General features: G+C 49.3%; 1 protein-coding gene across 1 annotated transcript in view; it reads right to left on the bottom strand.

The window, feature by feature from the left end:
* LOC138246214 (sacsin-like) overlaps positions 1-17,128 on the bottom strand; it is a 104,011-nt gene that overhangs the window by 43,153 nt on the left and 43,730 nt on the right. The gene's annotated exons all lie outside the window — the stretch shown is intronic.

Below are 17,128 nucleotides of genomic sequence, written 5' to 3'. Positions count from 1 at the left end.
AAACTGAGCTTTCACATTAAACATTACATCAATTTTAAAAGCATGAGCTTTTCAAGTGTAAAATATTATGATAAGGACAGGACACCTGGGTGTAGTACATAATCTGTGATTTACCTGAGAACACCTAAGGGGACATTTTAAAAAACTCCATCTACTATGAAAGGCCACTTTGTACGCTGTGCCTAACATTGACTGCAGTTTGATATTACAGAAGATGGCCACCATAGACCCAATCTGTGATATTACCTTCCTGAAATAAATTTGACCACAGTTCCAGCAGTGGCGTAATGAAACTTGAGGGAGCCTCCCTCCTGGACTTAGTCAGGGGCCTGCCACCCATGCACAGTGTACTGTGCTGAGGAGGCCCACTGGCGCTCGCCTCCCCTCTCACCGCAAAGGTTGCGGGGCCTTTGGTACACCACTGTGTTCCAGTGGTCGACATTTTAAGATGGATTTTCCTCATTTGCATGAAGTCATACCCCTTACATATCAGGAAGTCCTCATTACACCTATGAAGGCAACCACAGTGGACATATGCATGTAACAGAGAGACCCCAGAGGTATGTGCTGTGTCAGAAATTTAGTATACTATCCTCTGGCCAGCACTATGGATTGCATCCCTGCTAGTGCAGAGGTTTTTGTACAATATTATTAATGAGTACTCATGTATTCTGAGAGTTATATTTGCGTAGAAAATGTAATATGTTCGGGAAAATAATGCACACATTTTAAAAGAATGAATGGCTTATTAATATGAAGTGTTGAGCTTTGTTTGATTAATGTAGTAACATATCATATTAAGGGTTATGCATTATGTCTTAGCTTTATTAATTGAATGCCTTAACTTAGCGGAGGTCTTGGCCTAGTTGCACGGCCTCATGTCAAGCTGTATTATCTAACCGTTTAATAAAATGTCTGCTTAGAGAATTAAATTGTGATTTTCCACTGTGCTGACCTAACGTGTTTGTCGCTAAGTCTTTCTCATGAGAACCGCTTGCTAAGAGATGCTGTTCCTGCTAAATGTAACATTGTAAATGTAACGTGTGTAAGACTGACTTTTCCAGAAGATCACAATAGAGACACTAACTGGAGTATAAACTGCAACAATATTGTTACCTGACGAGCCAGATGATGAGAACAGTACAAGAAGAACCAATCATAGACATGTGAACCGTGTACTAGTAGAAATGTAGATTTGAAGTTTACGTTTTATTGGACAGAGTGTAAACATGCGATCCCTTGACCAATAGGGACCTGGGAAGTAGTTTTGGGGAATCTAACTTAGCTGCACTGCACTGAGAGACGACAGCCATTTGCCTGTACCCATCCTTTCCATTCCTTTTGAGAGTTTAACCGCATTTTCTGTCTTGAGAAGAGACATGCTTAACTTTAATGCTTAAAGACTGAACTTTGATGCTAAATCCTGATGCCTTGCTGACAAGACTGATGTCCTGATGACGAAGACTGTCACAGCTTGCTGATCCATACTGAGGATAGGTATATTGACTGCGATGCTATTTTATTTCCTTTCTAGGTACCAACCGCACTATTTTTGATAGAGCCATAGTTCGATCTTTTTCCAAATTTGTGCTGACTAAATCGTTTTGCATGAAGCCCAACATGCTGATGCTAATCTGGAGTTAGTTAGGGATCCCACTGATGAAGTTCTATACCTGAAATAACATTCAGGGGGTCATTACAACTTTGGCGGTAAAAGCCGCTTACCGCTGTTAGAAGACCGCCACCATACCGCCGCGGCTGCGGTAAACCGCCACGGTCATTCTGACCCACAACAGGCAAACCGCCAAAATACAGACTTCCACAAAAGTCCGCCACACCAAAGGCCAGAGAGAAACTGGCGATGACCAAACCTCCACCGTCACGCCAACAGAAATACGCCCACACTATCACGACCCACGAATCCACGCGGCGGTCTTTCAACCGCGGTATTCCATTGGCGGTACACACCGCCGCGCTCAAAATACACACACATTCACAAAACACAACCACATTGGACAATTCAAAATACACACACCTGATACACATACACACACCACTCCCACACACCCATTACAATATAAAACACACACCCACATCACACACAAACCTCCATTCCTAGAGAATCGGGACCACGCACAGAGAAATAGATATCCGAGCACCCAGACGCGCATATTACATTCACCCAGCAATATTACCACGCACTTCACACAACACACCAATACACATCACCACACTTAGCACCACACAATCCACCCCACACATCACCCACACCACCCCATGGCACCGCAAAGACACCCCAGGTTTTCTGAGGATGAACTCAGGGTCATGGTGAAGAAAATCGTACGGGTAGAGCCACAGCTCTTCGGGACACAGGTGCAGCACACCACCATTGCCAGGAACATGGAGCTATGGAGCAGAATAGTCGACAGGGTCAACGCAGTGGGACAGCACCCAAGAAATAGGGACGACATCAGGAAGCGGTGGAACGACCTACGGGGGAAGGTGCATTCAATGGTATCCAGGCACAACATCGCGGTTCAGCGGACTGGCGGCAGACCACCACCTCCTCCCCCAGAATTTACAACATGGGAGGAGCAGGTCTTGGCGATCCTGCATCCTGAGGGCATCGCAGGAGTATCTGGAGGAATGGACTCTGGTAAGTCTCATCTTCACTACTTCATCCCCCCCACCCCACCAGCATGCCAACTCATACCCCCACCCTCACCCCATCATACCTACTCCTTGCAAATGTCTCACCATCACAACCCACCCATCCCAACCCCAAGCCCTGCATGCGACCACAAAGCATGGACACCCATCACCAAAGTATGCCCACTGCACATCCCCATCCCCCCCCAAACCACCGTCACAAAAGCCCCCACACAGGAATGCAAGCACTGGGGTACACGGACACCCACCCATTGCACGCTATGGCACACCCAGATGCAATAACCATCCTTTTATACCCCTGCAGGACCCGAACGCCACGTCACCGTGCAGGAGGGTCTACAAATGTCCACTCCACCCCCAGAAGAGGCCCACAGTGATGACAGCATCTCTGTCGACCTGGATCTAGATGACCAGCCCGGCCCATCGGGGACCTCGGGACAGTCGGTTCCCCTCAGACAGCCACAGGCCACAGCAGACCTTCCCCCCTCTGGGAACACCAGCACAGCACCCACCCAGCGGGCCCATCCCTCTGTCCCCAGGACACGTCAATCAGCGGTGTGTCCACCACTATAGGGAATCCAGGTTAACCCACCACCCCAACAACAACAGGGACCTGGGGGCAGTGGTAGTGTGCACACGGTCCAGGGGACAGAGGCCCAGGGAAACAGGGGAACTGGGAGGGCTGCTGTGCGACAGGGGGGGGACAGGCCCAGGGAACCCACTCTCCACGAGGCCGTCTCCTCCATCATGGGAGCCTACCATCATTCCCAGGAGACGATGGCGACGGTCCTGGCCAGGTTTCAGGAGATCCTGCTCCTGCAGGAGGAACAGTATTTGGGGTTCAGGGAGGAACTACGAACCATCAGTTCCGCCCTGGGCACCATCGTAGGGGCTCTGAATCAGGTAGTAACCACATTGCGGGACACTGTGGCACCACAAAGGGCCCCTGACACTAGCATGGACCAAGAACTGCCTACCACCTCTGCCGGCGCTAGTGGACAGGAGGCCCCGCCACAGGACCAACAGGCCACCAGCACCCCACCCCCTGCAGAAGGAGAACCACCCCACAAGCGGTCCCTGAGATCCAGGAAGAAGACAGAGTAAGATGCCAAGACCCCCGCCAGGAAAGGATACCTTCCCGATTGTCAGCCCACTGTCCCACATTGTCACCCTGTCCATCCTTTAACTGCCCCTGCTCCACTTTCCACAGGCATTTGGACAATGCACCTGTGATACAAATAGTCTGGACTCTGCCATGGACAATCCTCCACCATCACCCCTCAGCGATTTGCAACCACCCACCAATATAGAGCACTGTAATAAACACAGTTATTGCACAAAACAATCAGGAGTCTCGCTGTGATTTTGTACAAATGTATTAGACATTACCGTGCCAAAATGCTAATTTACATTGTGATGCCAACATACCACTGTCACACAGCTGTAGTCCATGGGGAAACAAAGCAGATGTCACGCAGTGGGGCCCACATCTATGAAATCGGAAGGGAAAGTCACAACTCAGTTACCATACACTGGGGGAAAAGGACAGACAGTAGAGAGGTAGTAGTGTTAAAGTATATGTAATATGCCGGTGTGGATTCTTACCTGTGTGTCATTGAAAATACTGCTGTATTACTGTGTTCCTGTTCTCTATGTCGTCTTCTTCGGCTTCCTCGGCTTCACTCTCCACAGGCTCCACAGCTGCTACAACACCACCATCTGGACCATCCTCCTGCAGAAAAGGCACCTGTCGTCGCAAAGCCAGGTTGTGAAGCATACAGCAGGCCACAATGATCTGGCACACCTTCTTTGGTGAGTACAATAGGGATCCACCTGTCATATGGAGGCAGTGGAACCTGGCCTTCAGGAGGCCGAAGGTCTGCTCGATCACCCTCCTAGTTCTCCCATGGGCCTCATTGTAGCGTTCCTCTGCCCTTGTCCTGGGATTCCTCACTGGGGTCAGTAGCCATGACAGGTTGGGGTAACCAGAGTCACCAATTAGCGACACATGTTGCCTCTGGAGTTGACCCATCACGTAAGGGATGCTGCTATTCCGCATGATGTACGCGTCATGCACTGAGCCAGGGAACTTGGCGTTAACATGGGATATGTACTGGTCTGCCAAACACACCATCTGCACATTCATCGAATGATAACTCTTCCTGTTTCTGTACACCTGTTCACTCCTGTGGGGGGGAACCAAAGCCACATGGGTCCCATCAATGGCACCTATGATTTTGGGGATATGTCCAAGGGCATAGAAATCACCCTTCACTGTAGGCAAATCCCCCACCTCAGGGAAAACGATGTAGCTGCGAATGTGTTTCAGCAGGGCAGACAACACTCTGGACAACACCTTGGAAAACATAGGCTGGGACATCCCTGATGATATGGCCACTGTTGTTTGAAATGACCCACTTGCAAGGAAATGGAGCACTGACAGCACCTGCACTAGAGGGGGATCCATGTGGGTTGGCGGATTGGTGACATCAGGTCTGGCTCCAGCTGGGCACACAGTTCATGAATAGTGGCTCGGTCAAGCCTGTATGTCAGTATCACATGTCTTTCCTCCATTGTCGACAGGTCCACCCGCGGTCTGTACACGGGAAGATTCCGCCATCTCCTCGCATGTCCCAGCGGACTGTGCCTATGAAGGACAACAGCGAGCACAGAGTCAATCAACCCACAGGTACGTTACCACAGCTTGCACATAACACGATTCTCAATCCATTGAATGGTTTGTATGAGTGTTGATGCAAGGCCTAGGTATGTGTGACGCAGTAAAAAGTAAGCCATGTGGGCCCCTGAAATGGCGGCTGCCTGACCTGTGAAGTGCGACAATGGGATGTGAGGTAAATGCGCTGGCGTGGCACACCGTGGCGGTAGGCGGTCGAAGACCGCGGCGCAAAGCAGCATTGGTAAACATTGAACCCTATAGGTCTCAGGAGCCAATGACGATGTGCGCCGGCGGTCGCGGTATGCACCGCCGCGGTACGCACCGCCGCGTGCGTGACCGCCATTTTCTATCTGATTAATCACTCCATACCTGATCTTCGACAGGAGAGGTCCTACACTGCAAGTGCTGCTGTGACCTCGGTCTGGAAGAGACAATGGATCATGCGACTGGGGAAAGGGCCCCTGCCTTCACTGCTCAGGAGTTGGAGCTGGGGATGGCCTCCCAACGTGGGAGGGGTGCCAGTCGGACTTTGACCTCCCTGATGTACCGGATCCTGGCGGTGGCCTACCCCGATTTGGATGGGAGCGTAAGGACATCACAGCAGACACAAGGGGGTGAGTACACTCTCATTCTGGTTACTTTGCGCGCAGTGGAGGTGTCTGGGTGGGGGAGGAGGGCTGTGGGTATCCCTAGGCCAGGGCGATTTCTGTAGGCTAGGCCCCTCCGTAAGGCATGGCCCTGTGCCCCCGCCCCCCACCTCTGTAGGGTGCCAAGTACAGCTATTCATGGCCCTGTGTCATCTATGTGTGCAGATGTCGTTCATAGGCTTGTAGGCCATGTCCCACGGATTGAGTAGTCGACCCCAAGTGCGCGGCGTAGTGCAGGGGGCTTCTGTGTCTGTCCTGTCCGCCAACGGTGTCGCCAATGCATGCACTCAACATGTCTTTATTTTCTACCCCCCCCCTTTTTTGTGGTCTTCCTGTTCATGTGTGCATTAGCATCATCAGGCGGAGGAGAAGTGGCATCGGAGCACGAGGGAGCTGCATCCCACATGGCCATGGAGGGCCATGCAACGGACTCTGAATTCACCAGTGGGACAGAGGGCGAGGGGAGCACCACAGCGGGGACTTGGGCAGACATCAGTGACAGCGACTCGTCCTCTGAAGGGAGCTCCCTTGTGGTGGCGGCAACATCTGTGCCCCCCGCAACAACAGGTACAGCCGCCACCCACCGCACCAGCACCGCCCTCCCAGCAGCCCCTCAGCGTTTGCCCCGTGCCCGCTCACCCAGGAAGGTGGGCATCTCCTTCGCCCCAGGCACCTCAGGCCCTGCCCCAGTCATCCCTGCTGCCCTCAGTGAGGAGGTCATTGACCTCCTGAGGACGCTCACTGTTGGGCAGTCTACTATTTTGAATGCCATCCAGGGTGTCGAAAGAGAGGTGCACCAGAGTAATGCATACCTGGAGGGCATTCACTTTGGTCAGGCTGCCCTTCAGCGATCGTTCCAGACTCTGGCCTCAGCACTGATGGCAGCCATTGTCCCTGTCTCTATCCTCCCCCCTCCAACTTCCTCCACCCATACCCTATCACCTGTACCTCTGCCTATCCCAGACACACCATCAGACCAGCCTGCACACACCTCAACACCCAAGGGAAGCTCAGCCAGACATAAGCACCACACATCACACAAGCATTCACACAAGCAACATCCACATGCAGACATACCAACACCCACTGCCTCCACTGTGTCCCCCTCCTCCTCGTCTCCCTCCTCCCTCCCTGTCACGTCCCCACACACCTGCATGCACAACATCTTCAGCCACTACGTCCCTCAGCAGCACACACACCAGAACTCCCGGCACACGTGCAGTCACCACCCCCACTGCCATTTACACGTCCTGTGTCCTCTGCCAGTGTGTCTGTGACACCCTCTTCCAAGATGCACAAACGCAGGCAGCCACCCACCCAACAGCCATCCACCTCACGACAGCCTCCAGCCCAAGCACCTGCACCCAAAGACACCAGACTTAAAACTCCTACAACCACAACCTCTTCCTCCACTCCCATACCCACTACACCTACCCGTCCCACTGCTCCTAAAAAGCTTTTCCTGTCCAAACTCAACCTCTTTCCACCAACTCCCCCACCCCGTCCATGTCATAGGACTACAGTCAGCACCTCAGCCACGACAAAACCGGCCCCTGTCATCACAGTCTGCCATGGACTGTGGAGTCCCCCACCCTCCAGGGCAGCCAGTTCAGTATGAAGCCAAGGCACGGGCAGCCCACCCCCGGAGAAACATCCCAAGTTAGGCAGTGGCCGGCGCGAGAGGGTGAAAACACCAGGGACTAAAACCCCTACCATGGCTCCGGCAGGAAGTGTGGAGACAGCTGGCACACCGCCCAAGGTGGGGAAGGGCCACAGGCGATCAGGGAAGGCTGGGAAGGGCAGCACGCCCGACAACACCGCCATCAGCCCAGCTGGCCAGGAGGGCCCCGCCAGCCCCATCCCAGGTGGGAAGGAGGCCACCAACAGGCCCGGCACAGCAGCCCAGGAGGGCCTCGCCAGCCACAGGACAGATGGGCAGGAGGGCCCCGCCAGCCACACGACAGGTGGCAAATGACCTCCCCGCCATGGCCGGATTCGTTGAACTGGGCCCTTCATCTCAAGTACCGCTGAACTGGGCACTGCCGTCTCAAGCACCGCTGCACTGGGCCCTTCATCTCAAGTACCGCTGAACTGGGCACCGCCATCTCAAGTACCGCTGAACTGGGCACCGCCGTCTCAAGCACCGCTGAACTGGGCACCGCCGTCTCAAGCACCACTGCACTGGGCCCTTCATCTCAAGTACCGCTGAACTGGGCACCGCCGTCTCAAGCACCGCTGCACTGGGCTCTTCATCTCAAGTACCGCTGAACTGGGCACTGCCGTCTCAAGCACCGCTGCACTGGGCCCTTCATCTCAAGTACCGCAGAACTGGGCACTGCCGTCTCAAGCACCGCTGAACTGGGCACCACCGTATCAAGCACCGCTGAACTGGGCACCGCCGTCTCAAGTACCGCTGAACTGGGCACCGCCATCTCAAGCACCGCTGAACTGGGCACCGCTGTCTCAAGTACCGCTGAACTGGGCACCGCCGTCTCAAGCACCGCTGAACTGGGCACCGCCGTCTCAAGCACTGCTGAACTGGGCACCGCCGTCTCAAGCACCGCTGAACTGGGCCCTTCATCTCAAGTACCGCTGAACTGGGCACCGCCGTCTCAAGCACCGCTGCACTGGGCCCTTCATCTCAAGTACTGCTGAACTGGGCACCGCCGTCTCAAGCACCGCTGCACTGGGCACCGCCGTCTCAAGCACAGCTGAACTGGGCCCTTCATCTCAAGTACCGCTGACCCATGAGCGGCAGGGGCTGGCCCGCATCTGTGTCGGGCAGGGCTGCACGAAGCACCCTGGCCACCAGGCCCCCTCCAGAACCAGTGGAGACTGTTATCCACTTGTGAGACTGTGGCTTTGCACTCCCCAGGATGTAACAGTGGGCAGCCCACCCACTGTCTGGACTTATGAGACTGTGGCTTTGCACTCCCCAGGATGTAACAGTGGGCAGCCCACCCACTGTCTGGACTTGTGAGACTGTGGCTTTGCACTCCCCAGGATGTAACAGTGGGCAGCCCACCCACTGTCTGGACTTGTGAGACTGTGGCTTTGCACTCCCCAGGATTGAACAGTGGCCATGGAGGCCCCTCGTGGATCTGGCTTTGCACTCATTTGGCTGAGGTGCCCCCCCTTCCCTTCCCCCTGAGGTGCCTGTAGTTTTGATATCTGATGCCCCTGCAGTGTTCTCTCCGTTGGAGTCAGGTATCCTGTGTGGGCTTTGCCCATGTGATTTGGGCCCAGTGGTCCACGAACAATGCCTGCTACAATGCTCGGACTTGTACATTTATGTATATCAGAGTTTTAGATGTGTATATATAATTTTATGGCAATAATACAATATATTCCAATGTTTAGAATAATTTCCTTTTTTATTTGCATTCTTCCGGGGGGTTTGGGGGGTGTCACTCTGATGTGTTGCTATGCATTGATGTGTGTGTTGTAGTGGGTGAGGGTGGGTGTGTCGCGTATGTGTGTACCCGTAATATTTTCCCCTCCCCCCGTGTCGTAGGTGCAGTACTCACCGTTGTCTTCTGCGCCGGCGTTCGTGCTCCTGGTAGAGGAGCAGGAACACTATCGCTGGGAGTATGTGGAGTTCGGGTTCCATGCTGTCCTGATTCCTCGTGGGCTGTATGGAGGTGAGCGTTTTCCCTTCGAAATGGCTGTTTCCGCCGTGTTTTTATCGGCGGGGCTACCGCCCCGGAAAAGGTGGCGGATTGGCCTGTTGTGATACGGTGGGCGGTACATTGTCTCCCGCCGCCGCGCTGTTTGTTTGTACCGCCGTGGTGGGCGGTGTGTTGAAGTGGCTGTCTCTGTTGGCGGTTTCCGCCAGGGTCGGAATTCCACTTTTTTTACCGCCAGCCTGTTGGCGGTTTGGCCGCAGCTTTAACAACGACCGCCAGGGTTGTAATGAGGGCATCAATGTCTTTTCTTTGCTGAATCTAAATGTATGTAATATCTTTTGCACAAATATTTTTGTTATTAATTTGCAAAGTAGCCTTAGAATGTGTAATAGCTCAAGCCTTGATTAGATTGCTTTCTTTCGCCACTTTGGACAGCCAGTGTTGTTCCTTTATGTTTATCATTTGATTTTGAGATTTTCTTACATCACATTAACATTGTTAATATAGGGAAATAAATATTCTAACTTTTACCTAAAGGTGTGGTTATTGATGACTGCAGGGTCATGGTGTGTGACAATTACTGACTCCTATTGATTACTAATAATTTTGATTATTATTGATTACTGATGATATTGTTTGGTTATTGATTATTGATTATTGATTTGCATGTATAGGATATATGGTGGGAAAACCTTGAAGTGAGACAAAAGGTTCATCGACCTATTTGCGTCTCTCTTGTGAGTTTACTTATTAAGGTCTGACGCCCTAACAGGGATTGTAGTAGACTGATGGTTTGTCTCCTTAAGAGCCCATCATAGATGTCCGGTACAGGTTTGTCTCCTTAAGAGTCCATCATAGATGGCTGGTACAGCTTTGTCTCCTTAAGAGCCCATCATACGGTCCAGAAACAAAGGTATTAGAGTATTGGTCCCAGGTATAACAGGAATAAACAGAGATAGTGGCAGAGATGGTAGTGGCTTAATGGTCTTGTCTTTTGGCAGCTCATCATCACCGAGATTTGGATTTATTTTTTCAATGATACAACTTCGATGAAAATGTGCCCTTAAGTCCTGAAATTACTTTCCCAGAATATTTGAGCCTGCCAATGGTTGTTTGAGGATGTTCTTGGCGTTCAAGTGATAGTGTGAATGGAGTAGGGTTTTGCACTTGCACATCTTATGCAAATCTCAGGTGAATTGTGATGTTTGTGAGGGTTTAGGGAGTTTGCGTACGCCAAATGAAGTTGTTGAATGTGTGTGCGTACTCCGCAGTGTGACAGTAGGGAAGTTGTCGAAGTTGTGTGTGGCGCTTTCTGCTGAAAAATTGTCCACGTGGTTCTTGATGTACAGGCTCTGGGTGGTCTAAGACTCCGGAGAATATTGAAAAGTGTATGAGACACGTTTTTGTTGTAATTTGTCTGGTTTAGTAGGTCGATCGGGTGTGGTCAGCAAGTTAGAGTGTGAGTCAAAATGAGTGAAATACTTTTTCTACTGAGATCTGGCGAGTCCTATGTGCACCAGGACAGACCCACTGATCAGTTGACAGTGAAATTTGTGGGTCGAATTTTACTTGTGAATCAGGGAAGCTGAGAAAGGAGTAGCTGTTAGAGCAAAACGCAGTCAGTTTCTGAAGCGATTGTGTTACCTTACCTGTAGTAAATGGACAAATTTGTTTTTGATTTTTGTTTAGTGCTCGCAATAATTTTGCATTCATTTTGTGTGAATCTGAGTTTGGGAGGACAAGGCGCAAGACTTTGTCAGCCGCAGTACATGTGAGTATGACGTCATTGGAGCCGCGCTGGAATAGGTTGGTTAGAGAAAGGGTTGTGCACAGATTGCAGGCCGTTCGTGAGGCGCTATTGGTTGAGATGATGGGTGAAAAGAATTCTGGGATTAATAGTCACTTCCTGTTTTGATTTAAAATAACATAAAGGTCGAAAAGATGACAATTTTTCAAAGCTTTAAAGAGTGCTTTAAGGGGAAATACGTACATTACCTCAAGTATAGGGGATATTAACCCACCAGAAGTTACACCAGCTTACATCGTAATTGAAGAGAAGGGTGTTGCAGCATGTCTGGCTAAAACAATGGTGCAAAGTGACAGAAAAAGATGGGAGTTTAGCGTTTCCTGCTAACTGAACATTTAATTTTAGGAGTTTAGAAAATCTGAGGAGGGTACTGTATAATTTGAAGCCCCCTCTGAGACGAGCACAGTTTTAGGCATTAGTGATCTGGGAGTTAGTGGCCAGACAGCAACAGAAATTTGAAAGAAGAATGAGAAAGGCAGAAAAGACACTAACGGAGGCTAGATGGGACAGTGTTCAGATGCTCTGGAGGAACAAGACTTTACAGGGGGATTAAATTATTCCCAGCAATTACACAGGACAGTGAGATAGAAGGAAGTAAAGCTACTAGAAAGACTAGCAAGAGCCCTTCCTAGAGTAGGAAGGCTAGAAAGTCTTCGACATATGAGGAAGAATCGGACGACAATGGGTTTCTTACACAGTTATTGAGAAATCGTCCACCCCCATAGGTAGCACATGAGAATGGTCCGAGGACCAGTGCTGCTCCTTCAGCTCCGACACAGGTTAATGGGACAGCGAGTTTGGTGCAGGTTAGTCCTAACCCGACACAGAGTCCGATGAGGGGCAATGTTAACGCACCTACTACTCCGGTCGTACAGACACAGGTGCCACAGCCAAATGACCAGAGAATTTACCCTGATGTGCCCATTGTGGAAACTGCCACAAACTTAATAGAGCCTCCGGAACAGGTATTCCTGAGACCAATGTTGGCTCAGACTGAGCCAACTCCACTTTTACTGCCGCAGGTTCAGCCACAGGTAATGCCAAGATTTACTCTGATAACAGGGAGACAGTCTGATTTGTCTGTATTTATGAGTCAGACTAGGGGAACTACGCAATCACAGAACTTAGGTGTCAGACCAAGCCCAGTTGCTGTATCTGTTCCTGTTACCATTGGTCTGATTGTACCTTCGTTTGCACAAGAAAAGCCAAGTCTAAGTGGCAAGGAGTCCAGAGTCAGAATTCAATTAGGGGAGGACTTAAAGAGAATTTTCAAGCAGTTCCCCCTGTGGGACAGACCTTTGATGGATCAAGATCCTTGCTACACATTGGTCCATTAGGAGTTCCTCCGGATACTGTCATAGGGTCGAACATTAGTCAGAGCCTGAAATTATTCACACCACAAATTCCGAATCCAGTTGCCCTGCAGACACCACCTGTCCAGGCCAGCAACATTTTGTTGCAGGATTTGACAGACCAGCAATTGACTGAATGGTTAGACAAACTGAATACCCCACAAAGTGTTTCGAAGGGAGAGGAGTACTTGAACTTTGCGAGACTAAGCATGGAAGCAGGTAAACTCATTGCTGGAACTATGGGTGTGAACAGATTAGAGTCTTACACAGAAGCAAAGTTGAGATATCTATGCCCAAAGAGCACAAGGGAAGTGAGCAAGGTGCATCGGAAGCTAGCAGACTTGGCAGAGAAATACGGCATAGAATAAGAGAAAACAAAACATATGAAAAGGAGTTACAGATCAGACTTTGAGACAAAAGGATTTTGAGCACATTAGATCTGCTGGAATGAAGGCACACCTTAGGGAGTTGCTTTAAAGTGCCCAGACTTTGTGAGCAATGGACAAATGGGAAGGCAGATGGGTAAAGAAAAGAGATAAGAGGAAAGGGGATTCTATAGAGCTGACTGCAAGTGTGCAGCAGGACAAGGATCCCGTGAAGATTTTACCAATGAGGGAGATTCCAGAAGGGATTTTTTTCCATGTCCCTTGGAGCAGAGATAACACTCTGTCTGTTACAAATGATTATCCGAGATTGAGAAAGAAGCCAGTAGAATGGTACCAGTAGACAGACAGGTTTGTGAAACCTGCAAAGTGCTTGTGGGAGGATTTGAACACTTTATTAGAAATAGTGGTTCCAGCTGATCTGTGGATGAAGTGTAAGAGGAGCATAGACTGTCCGACATAAGAATCAGAGAGAGATAAGGTTACAGGTGCGCCATCTCCTGAAGTAATGAAATATTATTACAAAGTGATTGAATTCTGGAAACGAGAAGTTCACCCAAGAATATTGATTGACAGAGAACTGACAGGACAGCTAAGGAAGCAAAAGAATCAATACATGCGTATTATGAGAGATTGCTCCAGGCGTTCAAGCATTATACTGGGACAGAGACAATTGAGCCGAAAGACATGATTCATTTTGTGTTCAGATTTGTGGAGGGACTGAAACTTAAAATTAGCCAGATAATTAAGAGTTACTTAATTTGTGTCAAGCAAAGCGGATCGATGAGGTGTGTGTTGTAGTATGCAAAATACTGTAGTGATGAGATTGAACTGAAGCAGAGAAAGCTGAAAGGGAAGGCAACGGTGATTTAGATTAAAGCTGCACAAACAGGGATACAGGGACATTTTGCACAACAGCTACCACAGCAGGGAAACATGGTATTTTAGAATCAGATGAGAGGTAGAGGTTGCGGAGGTAACGTAAACCGCGGTCCAGACTTGGGTACTGTAGTGCTTCAGAATGAGGAGATTGTTGCCTTGTCATGCTTGCAGAGTGGTCGGTCATTGGAAGCGGAGCATCCAATGAGGGTGCAGGAAGGTGTTGTTCAGCAAACTAATGACATCAATTCATTCCAGAACATAAGAGGACCGAGAATGAGAGGTCCTAATCATAATTTCCAAAATAATCTGATTCAGATGCAGATTTTTCAGCCCGTACAGCAGGTGCAAATGACACAGCCGATGCAACAGCAGGTTCCCGTGGTGCCTAGACAGCAAATCCAAATACCTCAAGCCCCAGTGGAACAGCAGCAGGTGATGCTTCCTCAACAGGTCACAGGTCAGAGGTCCAGCCAAAGTAGCAACAGTTCACCAATTCCTGTTACACAGCGAGGATGGAATAAACGATGACTGGATGAATGAGAGTTCGGATGATGAGGCGTGTGTGCCTGCAGCTTCCTTAGAAGCAGATCAGAAAGGTCCCTATGTGAAAGGAAAAGTCATGGGTCACAGAGTTTCTTGGTTAACAAAGGAGCTCCACGCTCCGCAGTAAGAAGTGCTGAAGTTCCAAATTTGCCCCTTTCATGAAAGACAGTCCAGATTGTATGAGTTGTGAATCAGTATTTGACCAACCCAATTACTGACCCAGTACATGTTAAAATTGGCAACTTTCAGTGATTGCACAAATTCGGAGTCTGTTATTCAAGTGTGGTATCCCTAGTGGGAAGAGAATTGCTGTGAAAGACAAGATGGTCTATCACTTGTTCAAATGATGGAATTAAGATACAGACAAATAGTGATGATGAAGATGATCCAGCCCCAGAGATAGAGTGCGAAACTACAAATGAAGAATAACCTCTGATTGATTTCTTTCCAGTTTGCACAGTGAAGGAGCTTCATCATGACTTGGAGGGAACGGTTAAGGAGAAGGTGTGGGATCTGACAGGGAAAGAGATAGGTCTGACAAAAGGAGTTGAGCCGGTTAAAGTTTCTGTAACGCCGAATGCAGTTTTCTCTCAGATTCCACAGTACCACATACCACAAGATGTTCTTATGAAGGTTGCCCAAATAATTGCAGAATTCATGAAACAAGGGGTCCTAAAGGAACTGTTGAGCAGCCCATGTAACTCACCGATAATGGGTTTGAAAAAGCCCTGTCAGAAAGTTCGAATTGTGCAGAATTTGAGAAAAATAAACCATATTGTGATCAAATGTTGCCCCACGGTGCCAAATCCAGCTGTGATAATGTTTCAGATTCCATGTGATGCTGAGGGGTTCACTGTCACAGACTTGTCACAGGCTTTCTTTTCTGTGCCTCTTCATGAGGACAGACAATTTCTCTTTTGTTTCAAATTTTCGGACCGAGTTTACTGTTGGTGTCGAATCCTTCAAGGGTTTTCAGAGTCACCTTCTACATTCAATCAGATCTTGAAAAAGAATTTGGAGTCATTGGAATTGCCTTTCCAATCGACCCTGGTACAGTATATTGATGACTTATTGATTGAGTCAAAAACAAGGGATGAGTGCAATTGCCATGCTAGACCACTTGGGAAAGAATGGTCATAAGGTGTCTCCACTCAAATTCCAGTATTGTCAGAGAGGTGAAATATTTGGGTCACCAGATTGAGAAGGGACCAAGGAAACTATCTAGAGAATGGGTCACAACCATATTGCAGATGAATCCCCCGACCACACAGAGAGAGATGTCAGGATGTTTTTAGGAATGGTAGGCTATTATTGCCAATGGATTCCCAATTTTTCAGTAATTTCAAGTCCATTGCAGAAGCTAGCCCACAAGGAGGTTATCGATCCCATAGTGTTAGACCAGGCTGGAATGAAAGTGGTTACTAAATTGAGAGAGAATTTGTGCAAAGCTCCAGCTTTGGGTATGCCTGACTACACAAAACCTTTCACATTGTTTTCTCATGAGCGTGATGCATGTTCTTTGTCTGTCTTGACACAGGTACATGGAGGTGTAAACCGCCCAGTAGCATATTTTTCAGCTACTTTGAACCCAGTCGCAGCAGCGTTACCAGGCTGTTTGCGTGCAGTTGCAGCAGTTGGACAGAGCCTCACACAGTGTGAAGGTGTTGTGATGGGACATCCCCTAACAATAATGGTCCCTCACTGAGTTGAAGTTCTCCTTACCTGCACATTGACCAGATATGAAACAAGAATTTTAGGGTCACCAAATGAGTCATTAAAAAGATGTACAGTGTAGAACACGTCAACCTTACTTCCAAATGAAAATGTTGAAAAGGAAAAACTGGAAGACATTGAGCATGATTGGCTTGAGGTAACTGACTTGTGCACAAAACCAAGACCCGAATGGAAGAAAATGACCAAATTCTCTTTGTTGATGGTTCTTGTCTAAGAGACAATACAGGGACATTGAAAGCAGGATATGCTGTGTTCACAATTTCTGGTATACTGGAAGCATCATGGCTTTGAGGAGTGTATTCTGCACAAGCAGCGGAACTGGTAGCCCTTCTAGAGCATGCCATGTTTTTGCTCAGCTTAAAGTTACCATCTATACAGATAGCCAGTATGGATTTGGGATAGTCCATGACTTTAGCCAGTTGCGGTCACAGAGAGGTTTCATGACCTCTTCTGGTTCACCAGTGAGAAATGGTGAGAGAATTAATGAATTGTTGCATGCTAACCAAATGCCTGAGAAGATTGCCGTGGTGAAATGCAGTGCACATCTGAAGACACAAGACTTTGGGGGTCATTACAACCCTGGCGGTCGGTGTTAAACCGGCAGTAAGACCGCCAACAGGCTGGCGGTCTTACTTTGGGGAATTATGACCATGGCGGTTACCGCCATGGTCATCCGCCGGTTTTCCGTTCCGCCCGCCAGGGGGGAGACGACCGCTGGGCTGGAGACCTGGGTCTCCAGCCAGGCGGCCGTCACTATACCGCCAGCGGTATTTGGACCCGGCTCACCACCGTGGATTTCCAGCGGTT

This window comes from Pleurodeles waltl, chromosome 7 (assembly GCF_031143425.1).
Source record: "Pleurodeles waltl isolate 20211129_DDA chromosome 7, aPleWal1.hap1.20221129, whole genome shotgun sequence".
NCBI lineage: Eukaryota > Metazoa > Chordata > Amphibia > Caudata > Salamandridae > Pleurodeles > Pleurodeles waltl.
Note: the sequence above shows the minus strand (reverse complement) of the source record. Positions and strands in the feature narration are given on the sequence as shown.